Below are 11,294 nucleotides of genomic sequence, written 5' to 3' on the forward strand. Positions count from 1 at the left end.
TTTAAAAGACCCATTCTCATATGGGACAGGAGACCAAGAGAACACCTTAAGTATAATCTCTCATATTAGGAGAGTGAGGTTATCTTTTTCTATCAGCATGTTCAGGCCTACGAGCTGAGAAGATAATTTGATGGGAGCCAATGGAATTCTAGCAACTATTTAAGAAACAGAGTCAGAAACCATTAAATTGGGACTCATGACTAAGGCCTTTATAAGAGTTCTTAAGTATCTGTTCTTGCCCCCATGTTATCTATTTTTATAACTCCCTGCCTGATTCTTTTTGGATGACTAAATCTATAAACAGATTTCACTTTCAAACACTGATGATGAGATTAAATAAAATAAAATTCAACTATCTAGTGCTTACAAGAGATAAACTTAAAAAATATTAACCTTGAAAACTTTAAGAAAATCATATGGGAAACATTTGCCAGGCAAACACTAACTAGAAGAAAACTGGTAGTATACTAATTTTAGAGAATTTTAGTAATTTTAGTATCAAGGTGAATAATTAAACCAAAAAGAGCTTTAGAAGAAATAAAAAGACTTTCACTTAAGAAGGAGGCAGAGGAAGATACACTTTAACTCCTACACAACCAAAAGAAGGATAACAACAAATTAAAAAAAAAAAACAGAACTGCCAGAAAATCAAACTGTATGGAAGTTAGACAACCAAGGAGTTAAAGAAGAAACATTCATTTAGACTGGTAGAAGGGGCTGAGATGGTCAGCCAGGGCAGAGAGGACTCATGGCAAAGCAGTTGCTAAAGGCTGTTCCATATTTGTGTGTGGCTAAATTGGAAGGAACAACTGGCAAGTGAAACAGACCTTGCAGCCCAGGGTACCAGTGTGGGGAAATAAAGCCTCAGAATTCTGACTAAAAACCTGTGGGAGTTGTGTTTCTGGGAAAAACTCCCAGCCTCACAGGAAAGTTCGCCGAAGAGATCTACAGGGTGCTAGAATGTACACAAACCCACCCACCCAGGAATCAGTAACAGAAGGGCCCAATTTGCTTGTGGGTAGAAGGGTAAGTGACTGAAAACCAGCAGAGAGCTGATGAAGTGGCATTGTTCCCTCTCTTACCTCTCCCCTACATACAGCACCACAATGCATCAGCATGAGTTGCCCTACTCTGGCGAATACGTACAGCTCCACCCCTTACAAGGTAACAACTGTGCTGAGGCAAAAAAAAAAATATATATATATATATATATATATGTCCCACATGGAAGAACGTATCAAAGCTCCAAAAATAGCTCTAGCTTGTTCGGCTCAGTGAATTGAGTGTCAGACAGTGAATCAAAGGATCACAGGTTCAATTCCCAGTCAGGGCATATGCCTGAGTTGTCAGTCAGGTTCCCAGTATGGGGCGTGCAAGAGGCAATCGCACATTGATGTATCTCTCCCTCTTCTTCTCTTTCCCTTCCTTTCTCTCTAAAAATAAAAATATATCATTTTTTGTAAAAAGCTCCAAAAATAGAACTAAGTGATGAAGAGACAGCCAACTTATCAGATGCAGAGTTCAAAACACTGGTAATGAGAATGCTTACAAAAATGATTGAGTATGGTCATAAAATAGAGGAAGAAGTAAAGGCTATGAAAAGTGAATTAAAGGAAAATATACAGGGAACCAACAGCGAAGGGAAGAAAACTGGGACTCAAGTCAACAATTTGGAACCAAAGGGAGAAATATACATTGAACCAGAACAGAATGAAGAAACAAGAATTCAAAAAAATGAGGAGAAGCTTAGGAACCTCCAGGACAACTTTAAATGTTCCAACATCAGAACTATAGGGGTGCCAGAAAGAGAAGAGGAAGAGCAAGAAATTTAACCCTTGTTTGAAAAAATGATGAAGAAGAGCTTGCCCAATCTAGCAAAGAAAATAGACTTCCAGGAAATCCAGGAAGCTCAAAGAATCCCAAAGAACTTAGGCCCAAAGGAGCACACACCAAGGCACAGCATAATTACATTACCCAAGATTAAAGATAAGGAGAGAATTTTAAAAGGAGGAAGAGAATAGGAGAAAGTTACCTACAAATGAGTGCCCATAAGGCTATCAGCTGATTTCCCAAAAGAAACCTTGCATGCAAGAAGGGGCTGGAAAGAAGTATTCAGAGTCATGAAAGACAAGGACCTACATTCAAGATGACTCTATCTGGCAAAGCTATAATTTAGAGTGGAAGGGCAGATAAAGATAAAGCTTCCCAGCTAAGGTCAAGTTCAAGGAGTTCATCATCACCAAGCCCTTATTATACGAAATGTTAAAGAGACTTATCTAAGAAAAAGGTCAAAAATATGAACAGTAAAATGACAACAAACTCACAACTATCAATAACTGAACCTAAAAAAATAAAACACAAACTAAGAAAACAACTAGAACAGGAACAGAATCACAGAAATGAAGATCACATGGAGGGTTATTAGTAGGGAGGGGAGGAAGAGGATAGGGGAGAAGGCACAAGGAATAAGAAGCATAATTGGTAGGTATAAAATGGACAGGGGAGGTTAAGAATAGTATAGGAAATAGAGAAGCCAAAGAACTTTTATGTTCAACCCATGGACTTGAACTAAGCATGGGAAGGGACTACTGGTGGGAGGGGGAGTGCTGGGTGGAGAGGGATAAAGGAGAGAAAAACATGGGACAACTGGAATAGCATAATCAATAAAACATACTAAAAATATATAAATAAATAAGTCCTCAGTTAAAAAAAATAAAAAACACTAAATGAGGTTCACAGAGGATTAGACAAAGCAGAAGAAAAGATTAATAAACTAAAATACATAACAATAGAAGCTATCCAAAATGAAACCAAAAAAATTTTTTAAGGAAAAAGTGAACAAAAGCATCAGTGAACCATGAAACAATCTCAAGTGGGAAAATACATATAATGCAATTGGCATCCTTGAAAGGATGGGGAGGCAACAAATATTTGAAGAAGTAATGGCTGAAATGTTTCAAATTTGACGAAAACTTTAAGCCCATTTGTGGGAAGAGGTAAGCACAAAGAGAGAACCATGAAAGCATCAAGTGAGAGTACAAAGCAGGGGGCCTTTGCCTGCCCACCCCCAAATGCCATCTTTGCGACAGATGTGAATCTTTGCACCTAATATTGTTCTTACCAGGTCCAACTTCTGCTACTTTGCGTCTCAACTGAAAAAAAAAAAACCTTCAGTCTACTTCAGTCTCACCATTACCCTAGTGTATTTATAATCTCTACCATATCATTCATTCAACTGTGTCTCCAGAAAACAGGTGCTTGGGAAATCCTCCCTGCAAGTGAAGAACTTGGGAAACTGGCTTCAGTGAAACTCTCACAGTGGCATCCACATGTACCAGGTATATCCAGACATGACCACTGTGGGAACTGTCACTCAATGCTATCATGACATGGGTCTCCAGCACCATGCCCAGGCCCATGCAATTTAAATCATGAAGGTGGAAGATATCATGGCCAGCAGGTGCTACCTATGGTGGTCAAGCAGTTCCACAACTCCAAAACCAAGTTCCCACTGCCTCACTGGGTTTTGCATTACCAGCAAAAGCCAAGCTTCACCATCGAAAGACCAAATGCCTTCTTTTAAATGCAGGGCCCACCCCATACCCAGGTCTGCCAAATTAAACTCCTTGGAGGAAAAAAAATCCAAGAAATTCAGTGAACCCCTGAAGAACATGAATAAAACTAAGGGGCATCATAATCAAATTGCTTAAAATCAGTGATAAAGAAAAATGTGAAAAAGAGCCAAAGGGGAGAAATAGAGACATGAACAGAGGAATAAAGATGAAGACAGCAAATTTCTAACTAAAAATGACATAAGCTAGAAAACAGTGCAACAACATTTTTAAAGTACTGATTTGGGTAAAAGCACTGAAAGTGGATATAAAAATGAAGATGAAATAAAGACCTTTTCCAGGCATCAAAAACTGAAAGAATTAATCAACACAAGTAGGTCTGCACTAAAAGAAATGGCAAAGTGTATGCCTCAAACAGAATGAAAATGGTACCAGAAGGAAACTTGGATGTACACAAAGGAAGAAAGGACAGTAGAAACAGAAACTACAAAGGTAAATATAAAGTATCTTTTTTAAAATTAAATTATTTTAAAAGGTCATTGTTTAAAGCAAAAATAATAGCAATGTATTATAGAAATTTTAACATATGTGAAACAGAAATGTATGACAATAATATCTTAAAGGCCAAGAGAGGAAAGAAGAAATTAAAACAAAAATACTGTTGGGTCAGATCAAGATGGTGGCATAAGTAAATGTAGCACTCATCCTCCTATAACCACCAAAATTATAGCTAAACAACACAACAACCAGCATTCAGAACTGCCTGAAATCTAGCTGAATGGAATCCCACAACTAAAGATTTTAAAAAGTCACCTCAAGACTGGTAAGAGAGGCAGAGATGCAGATTAGGTTGGTCCCACACCCAAGTGTGGTAGATAAAAACAAGCAGGAGTATCTCAGCTACAGAGGTCCCCCATGAGTTGCAAAGGGTCACAGCCCAGGTTCCTAGCCCAGGGTTCCAGTGCCAGGAAGAGAAGTCCCCACAACTTCTGTCTGTGAAAACCAATAGGGATTGTGGCTGAGTGAGACGGAGCCCCAGGCAGTTCCTCCTAAAGGGTCCATGCACAGACTTACTTGGACTCACTGCCTCTGAGCTCCAGTGTTGGAGCCACAGTTTGGAAGAAATCAGGGACACCAGGGGTGAAATGGAGTTGTCTGCACAAGGGCGAGAGTTGGAAGGACACCTTTCTGACAGACAAAAGTGCTGGCAGAGGCCATTGTTCCTCTTCTGAGACCACACCCACCACAAAGATGACACATAGGTGCCATATCTGAGTCTGTCAACCTGGCCCACACTGTTTGCCCTACTCTAATGATTCCCTGAGACCCTGCCCCACCTAATTTGTGGGCCTATCCAAGCCATCTCCAACAGCTTTTCCATACAACTGGCCTCTCTTGTTCCATGCTCTGAACTTTCCTAAAATCTCTCAAACAAGCAGCATCTGGCCTTTGCATACCCACTACAACTTGCTAAGTGCAAGCCCTCCAACACTAGAGCAGCCCTCCTTGGTTCATGGGTAGTCTCTCCTGGGTGTCTGTCTCTAAGCCAAGTACAAGTAGCAGCCATCTGCAGATTGTTCTGAAGCTCATGCTGGATGGCCCTAGGCAGGGCATAGGTGATGGCTTGACACTGCACTTCCTCAAAGGCCCCAGAGTCAGTGTACCCAGTGGACAGCTTCACATCATGCTGCATTATAATTCTACCACCTCCATGAGCAACACACTCAAATAGTGAGCTCAGTGAGCACCAAAGCCCCATTGAACCAAGTTCTTCTCCATAGTGTTAACCACTGCATAGCAGCTCCTCCACTGTAGTTGCAGTTGGTCCTCATAGCTAATAGGGCCTGGGGAGCGATTTCTCCTAGTGACACCAACAGCAATTAAGGCTTAACTACAACAGAACAGTGGGCACAAGCTACATAGGGATGCACTTGTAATGCCCAGTTCAAGTGACTGGGGAGGCTGTGCCATTGTGTCCTACAGGATACCTACTATACAAGGCCACTATTCCAAGCCCAAGAGACATACCAGCTCTACCTAATACTTAGAAACACACATAGGGAAGCCGCCAAAATGCAGAGACAAAGAATTTGGTCCCAAGTGAAGAAACAGAACTCTCCAGAAAAAGAACTAAATGAAAGGAGGCAGGCAAACTACCAAATATAGAGTTCAAAATAATGGTTATAAGGATGCTCAAGGAACTTAGTGAATTCCAACAGTATGAAAAGGGATATAGAAACCATGAAAAAACAGTCATCAATGAAGGATGACTAACTGAAATGAAGAATAATTTTAAAGTAATTGACAGTAGATGATGCCAATTAATTCAGCAATTTGGAATATAAGGAAGAAGAAACCATGCAACCCAAATAGCAAAAAGAAAAATATATAAAAAAGTGGAGACAATGTAAGGAGCCTCTGGGACTACTTCAAGTGTACCAACATTCACATCATGAGGGTGTCTAGAAGTAGAAGAGGAGAGCAAGAACTTGAAAACCTATTTGAAAAAATAATGAGAGAAAACTCTCTCACCCTGGTGAAGGAAATAGACCTACAAATCCAGGAAACATAAGGATTACCAAAGGAGAGGAATCCAAACAGGTCCACACCAAAACACATCATAATTAAAATGCCAAAGATTAAAAACAAAGAAAATGTTTTTTAAATATATTTTATTGATTATACCATTACAGTTGTTCTATTCCCCCTTTATTCCCCTCCACCCTGCACACCCACTCCCCTCCTTTAGTTTATGACCACGTATCTCCAGTTCTTTAGATTCTATATTTCCCCTACTATTCTTGCCCTCCCCCTATCTATTTTCTACCTACCGTCTATGCTATTTTCTGTACCTTTTCCCCCCTTCTCCTCCTCCCACTCCCCTGTTGCTAACCCTCCATGTATCTGCATTTCTATGGTTCTTCTCCTGATCTAGCTGTCCTCTTGGTTTGCTTTTGTTTTAGGTGTGGTTGTTAATAACTGTGAGTTTGCTGTCCTTTCACTGTTAATATTTTTCATCTTCTTTTTCTTATATAAGTCCCTTTAACATTTCATATAGTAAGGCCTGGTGATGATGAACTCGAACTCAACCTTATCTGAGAAGCACTTTTTCTGTCCTTCCATTCTAAATGAAAGCTTTGCTGGATAAAGCAATCTTGGCTGTAGGTCTTTGGATTTCATGACTTGGAATACTTCTTTCCAGCCCCTTCTTGCCTGTAAGGTCTCTTTTGAGAAATCTGCTGACAGTCTGATGGGTACTCCTTTGTAGGTGACTGTCCCCTTATCTCTTGCTGCTTTCTAGAATTCTCTCCTTCATTTTCATCTTGGCTAATGTAATTATGATGTGCCTTGGTGTGTTCCTTCTTGGGTCCAACTTCTTTGGCACTCTCTGAGCTTCCTGGATTTCCTGGAAGTCTATTTCCTTTGCCAGACTGGGGAAGTTCTCCTTTATTATTTGTTCAAATAAATTTTCTACTCGTGGCTGTTTCTCTTCCCCTTCTGGTACCCCTATGATCCGGATGTTGGAGCATTTAAAGATGTCGTGGAGGTTCCTAAGCCTCCCCTCATTTTTTTGAATTCTTGTTTCTTCATTCCTTTCTGGTTGGATGTTTCATTCTTCCTTCTGGTCCACTCCACTGATTTGAGTCCCAGTTTCCTTTTCATCACTATTGGTTTTTAAAAGCAGCAAGAGGAAAGAAGTTAATACCTATAGGGAGTTCCTGTAAGACTGTCAGCTGATTTCTCAAGAGAAACTTTGCAGGCCAGAAAGAACTGTCAAGAAATATTCAAAGCAATGAAAAGCAAGGATCTACAACCAAGACCACCCTACCCAGCAAAGTTCTCATTCAGAATCAAAGAATATATAAAGTGCTTCCCAGACAAAGTAAAGCTAAAGGAGTCCATCACCATCAAACCAGTATTATATGAAATGTTAAAGGATCTTCTCTAAGAAGAAGAATAAAAGATAATAAACATGAACAATAAAATGGCAATAAATACATATCTATCAACAATTGAATCTAAAAATCAAAATAAATGAACAAGCAGAACAGAAGCAAACTCATTGATACAGAAAACATTTTGACATTTGCCACATGGTAGGTGCATTGGAGGGATGGGTAAAAAAGGTGAAGGGATTAATAAGAACAAATTAGTTGTTACAGAAAAGCCATGAGGATATAGTGTACAGACAATAATATATTAATAATTATGTGTGGTTTCAGATGGGTGTGGGATTTATTGGGGTAATGACTTAGTAAGTTATATAATGTCTAATCACTTGTGTATACACTTGAAACTAATGTAATATTGAATGTCAACTGTAATTGAAAAACTATACATGATTTTTTAAAAAGAAAAATAATGGTTTCATAATGAATGGTGAGTAAATGAAAACAATACTGTTGTAAGGTTCTTATACTATAAGTGTAAAATATCACTGGAGGTAGACTATGATACATTACATATGTATAATATAAACTCCAAAGCAACAAATATAATCACACAGCAGTTATAACTTAATAAGACAACAAAGGAGACAAAGAAGAATCACAAAAACAGTAATCTCAGAGAAAGCAGAAAAAGAAGACAAAGGGAAGTGAGAACAGAAGGTACATATAAAAACCAAATAGGAAAATGATGGATGCATATGCAGTTATAGCAATAATCATATTTAATATAAATCATGTAAACAACCCAATTAAATGGCAAAAATTATCATATGAGGAGGGGAAAAAAGCAACACCAAACGTTACACTACTGCAATTTTTTTCAAAAACTAAAAGTAAAAAGGATGGAAAAAGATATTCTGAACTAACAAACTGAAAGTAGAAGAAGTGATATTAATATCAAAGTAGATTTCAGAACAAAGAAGATTGTAAGGGATTAAACAAGTCATTTCATAATGACAAAGGGGTTCATTCATCAAGAGGACATAAAAGTCATAAACATCTATGCACCTCATAACAGAGTTTCAAAATACATAAAGAGCTACACAGATAAATCAACAAATCCATGGTTATACTTTAAAATTTCCAATATCTCAATAGTAAGATAAACAAAATTAGTAAAGACAAAGAAGATATAAAAATACGATTAATCAACTTGATTAAACTGACATTCATAGAATACTCCACCCAACCACAACAAAATATACATTTATTTCACATGCTTATCTTATATAAAGATAGGGCATATTTGTGGCTATAAAAGAACTGTTTTTGAAAATTGTAAAGCATTTAAGTCCACAAAGTATGTTCTCTGACCACATTGAAATTAAATTATACATCAGTAACAAAAAGAGCTCTGAAAAAATCTCCAAACATTTAAAAACTAAAGAAAATACTTCTATAGAATTCTCAAGGAAAGAAAGAAATTAAACAGGACTTCTGGCCAAGATGGAGGTATAGGTGGAAAAACTATTTCTCCTCACACAACCAAAATTAAGGACAACAAAGATTTAGAGACAAAAACACAACCAGAACAGACAGAAAATTGAACTTTATGGAAGTCCAACAACCATCCAGCCAGACCAGTAGGAAATATGGAATCAGCGGCCAGTGGAGAGGAACTACAGCGGGAAAAGGCAGTGGCTGCCAGACCCTGGAGTGCAGGTGGTGCAGGACTGACTGAGGTCACACATTCGCGCACAGATAAACTAGGCAAAAATGGGCAGCGAGACAGACTGCTCAACCCAGGGCCCCAGCAACAGGAAATAAAGCCTAAAAGCGCTGATTGAAAAGTTGCCAGGAGAGACTCCCAGCCCCACAGGAGAGTTCATTGGAGAAAACCACAGGGTCCTAGAACATACATAAGTCTGCCCACCCACCCGGGAACCAGCACCAGAAGGGCCCAATTTGCTTGTGGGAAGCAGGAGAGGGGACTGAAATCCAAGAGAGAGCAGAACAAGCACCACTAGTCCCTCTCTGACCCCGCCCCCACATACAGCATCACAACCCAGCCATGGGGGTTGCCCTGCCCTGGGGAACACCTAAGGCTCCACCACTCTTACCTAACAGGCGTGACCTGACCAAAAAATTATGGCTCACCAGAAGAACAAATCAAAGCCCCAGAGCCAATACTTTTAAGCAACCAAGGGATAGACAACCTATCAAATGCACAGTTCAAAATACTGGTGATCAGGATGCTCACAGAACTGGTTGATTTTGGTCACAAATTAGATGAAAAAAATGAAGGCTACACTAAGCGAAATGAAGAAAAATGCACAGGGAACCAATAGAGATGGAAAGAAAACTGGGACTACAATCAATGGAGTGGACCAGAAGGAAAAAGAAACAACCAAACAAAAAAGAATGAAGAAGCAAGAATTCAAAAAAATGTGGAGAAGTTTAGGAACCTCCAGGACATCTTTAAACGTTCTAACACCTGAATTATAGGGGTACCAGAAGGGGAAGAGGAAGAACAACAAGTGGAAAACTTATTTGAATAAATAATCAAGGAGAACTTCCCCAATCTGGCAAAGGAAATAGACTTCCAGGAAGTCCAGAAAGCTCAGAGAGTCCCAAAGAAGGTGGACCCAAAGAGGAACACACCAAGGCACATCATCATTACATTGCCCAAGATGAAAATGAAGGAGAGAATTCTAGAAAGCAGCAAGAGATAAGGGGACAGTCACCTACAAAGGAGTTCCCATCAGACTGTCAGTGGATTTCTCAAAAGAGACCTTGCAGGCAAGAAGGGGCTGGAAAGAAGTATTCCAAGTCATGAAAGGCAAGCACCTGTGTCCAAGATTGCTCTATCCAGCAAAGCTTTCATTTAGAATGGAAGGGCAGATAAAGTGCTTCTCAGATAAGGTCAAGTTCAAGGAGTTCATCATCACCAAGCCCTTATTATACGAAATGTTAAAGGGACCTATCTAAGAAAAATAAGATAAAAAATATGATCAGTGAAAGGACAGAAAACTCACAGTTATTAACAACCACACCTAAAACAGAAAAAAATTAAGCAGACACCTAAAACAGGAGAGGAGCCACAGAAATGCAGATCACATGGAGGGTTAGCAACAGGGGAGTGGGAGGAAGAGAGGTGGGGAGAAGGTACAGAGAATAAGTAGCATAGATGGTGGGGGAGAAAATAGACAGGGGGAGGGCAAGAGTAGTGTGGGAAATGTAGAAGCTAAAGAACTTGTGACACATGGACATGAACTAAAGAGGGGAATGGTAGGAGAGGGGGTGTTCAGGGTGGAGGGTAATGAAGGGCGGAAATGGGACAACTGTGATGGCATAAACAATAACATATAACAGAATATTTTTTACTTATCATGTTTTTGAGAATTGTCCAGATGCGTTATGTATCATTTATTTTACTGCTTAGAAATAACTAAATATTTTTTAGTGTTTATAATGTGCTAGGCAAAGTATAGCTGTTTGGTTCACAAGGGTGTACAAAAGAAGTCTAGATCCTCCTACTCTGATAGTGCTTACAGTTTTGAGGTAAAGTCCTTTAAGATTCCTTCTAAACTTTAGACATCTAAATATTGTATCAGAGATATCTTATTTTTTGATGGTCTATAAACCTTTCCTTAAACCTTAACTCAACTGTTAAGGAGCCCAAGATATCTTGACTTAAATGCTTTAGTTTTCCTGATTTCCACTTTCCTCTCAGTAATAGAAGGAACTAAATCAGTCAGTACAATAAATTTGCTCACTAGTGAATAATCAGAGTTCATTTTATCTATTAATTTTTGTGGACAGCTTCAGTATA

The 11,294-nt window shown here is 39.0% G+C and overlaps 1 pseudogene; it reads left to right on the forward strand.

Moving 5' to 3' along the window:
• The first annotated feature begins 1,106 nt into the window (after nt 1-1,106).
• LOC118999275 (60S ribosomal protein L18a-like) lies at nt 1,107-3,583 on the forward strand (annotated as a pseudogene).
• The last annotated feature ends 7,711 nt before the right edge of the window (nt 3,584-11,294 follow it).

Source organism: Sturnira hondurensis, unplaced genomic scaffold, assembly GCF_014824575.4.
Source record: "Sturnira hondurensis isolate 20B ecotype Veracruz unplaced genomic scaffold, ASM1482457v3 Scaffold0014745, whole genome shotgun sequence".
NCBI classification, from domain to species: Eukaryota; Metazoa; Chordata; class Mammalia; order Chiroptera; family Phyllostomidae; genus Sturnira; species Sturnira hondurensis.